The sequence below is a fragment of the Mizuhopecten yessoensis genome, unplaced genomic scaffold (assembly GCF_002113885.1).
Source record: "Mizuhopecten yessoensis strain PY_sf001 unplaced genomic scaffold, ASM211388v2 scaffold4123, whole genome shotgun sequence".
Classification (NCBI taxonomy): domain Eukaryota; kingdom Metazoa; phylum Mollusca; class Bivalvia; order Pectinida; family Pectinidae; genus Mizuhopecten; species Mizuhopecten yessoensis.
Genome location: NW_018405387.1, coordinates 697,279 through 699,358, shown reverse-complemented (window position 1 = coordinate 699,358; position 2,080 = coordinate 697,279). Strand labels below are relative to the sequence as shown.

The 2,080-nt window shown below is 33.1% G+C and overlaps 1 protein-coding gene across 1 annotated transcript in view; it reads right to left on the bottom strand.

Annotated features, from left to right (window-relative positions):
- LOC110448651 overlaps positions 1 to 2,080 on the bottom strand; it is a 150,099-nt gene that overhangs the window by 29,499 nt on the left and 118,520 nt on the right. The window lies entirely within an intron of this gene.

Sequence of the window (2,080 nt, the reverse complement as noted above, 5' to 3'; positions counted from 1 at the left end):
AGGAGGGTTAGGTTTCCACATTTGATTTTCAATTGGTTTTTTGATTTTCAATTTACAATATTGTTATCTAAAGAAAGAGACAACAGGCAAAAACTAAAAAGCAAAATATGAAAAAGTCAAACAGTAAACAATTTTGTCAAATTGATAACCTGTAATTTGATAATGAGATATACTGCAATCGGATTACATTATGGCACAGCGATTCAGGCTTAAAATGCATACACATGTTTTGTGTATTTATATAATTATTGGCTTTCCAATTTAACAAGTTTATAAGCAACCCTCTGGATCCACACTTTCTCCTTTCATAATTAACAGACAAACCAAACCCTAGTCTATATCCAAATGCTTTCCCCTACTTCTTAACGCCACAAGACTTGTTTTAGAAGAATTATCACATTACATATTTTAATCAAATTTTACACTTACGATACTGCCCCTCACCAACCTAGAATTGGGCAGGAACTTAATTTTATATCATCAAAATGCAATCCCATCCAAAACAAAAACGAAAAAACAAAAAATACACAAAGTGTTATTTCCCTAGATAAATCATAAGTCTGCGTTATTGCCAGAGAACAAGGGATTAATAAAACTGAACCATTTTTTGAAGGAGCAACTGGAAAACTGTACATTCATAAAGAGTATTGGATTCTAGAAAACTGGATCTGATAAAGATTTTTTGAATCTGTATTCAGTTAATTCCTTATGGGCTCTCCAAATCGGCTCCTGGGTAGTTAGAGCCGTACAATTTAAAAATTCTGTTAGTCGTTGGTCAGTGGCACTTCTGTATTTACTGAAATGGGCACAGCAGTTTTTGAGAAGTAGTCCACAATGTGAAATTGAAAAAGGATTAACTATACGACTGTAAATAAGTCTTCAGATCAGGCGAACCAATAATTGTTCACCAGATGGATTTTAATTACATGACCAGATTTTCTTGTGATTTTCAGATGTGCACATGAATACATTTATAATGACCTATGTTAACAAAGGACAAATCTTGTTTCTTTACTTAATGCTTATATAGTTAATAAATGAAGGACAGAAACAAAATCTTAATCAGATTTCAGTCTTTCTGTCTTTTTGATGAAATATTTACCTGTCCCGTTACATTTCCCCAGTAAACTAAGGTCAACCTTTGATCCAGTATATTGCATCGAACGTGTAGCAGCCGACTTCCCAGCCAATCTGAGATTACTAATATCACATTTCTCTCCCTTTTTGTCAAAATGTGTCAGGATGCATCCAAGTTCCATCTCATACACACTGAAAGTATTAAGATAAAGCAATTTGACCTCCAGGTAAAGGTAACTATACTGCACAAGCTAAAATCGTGAAGTGTTCCATTGAAAGGATTATCTCCTTTTCTTGCATATCATGTTTAGGCTTCGTTTTTGTTCATGCTTCATTTTACGTTTTTCATTAAAATTGTTAAAAAATATGGACAAAGTAACTTTTAGACAAACTGACAAAAAGGCAACGCCAAAACATTTTTGTTTTTATTTAATAAGGAATATGAAAAGTAACGAGTTTTAACATCTGCGTAAAATGCAAAACCTTAATGGTCTGGACAAGTTTGAATAATTTCTACCAAAAAAATAAAAAAAATATATCCTGAATTTGATTCTGGCCTTTCTAAGTCTGGAGAAATGTATTGCTGAAATTCAAGCCCATCTAGCCCCTTTTGAAAATAGAATCTTTATAATCTATATTAAAATATGAGTGATTTTTAGAATAACTCCAAAATGCGAATTTTTAGAGGACACAGGTTGAATATTACACGGAAGGGAACAAAGGCGATTACGATATTTCACATTGGACTTCATTTCAGATGACCTAAAAGCTATATCATCTTTGACATGATAGGGAAATTCCATCCGAAAGGTTTTTAAATTAGAATGTCAGAGGGTTTTGCTGAGGGTTTTGCTCAATTTTAGAAACTTCTGTCCTTCTAAGCGCCATAATTATATAAACAACCACGAAAATGTGTTCTGAATAAATACAATTTTGCATTAGGTGTTAAAGGTTGGATCACATCTGTCACCATCAACCATATCACAACATATCCCCCCCCCCC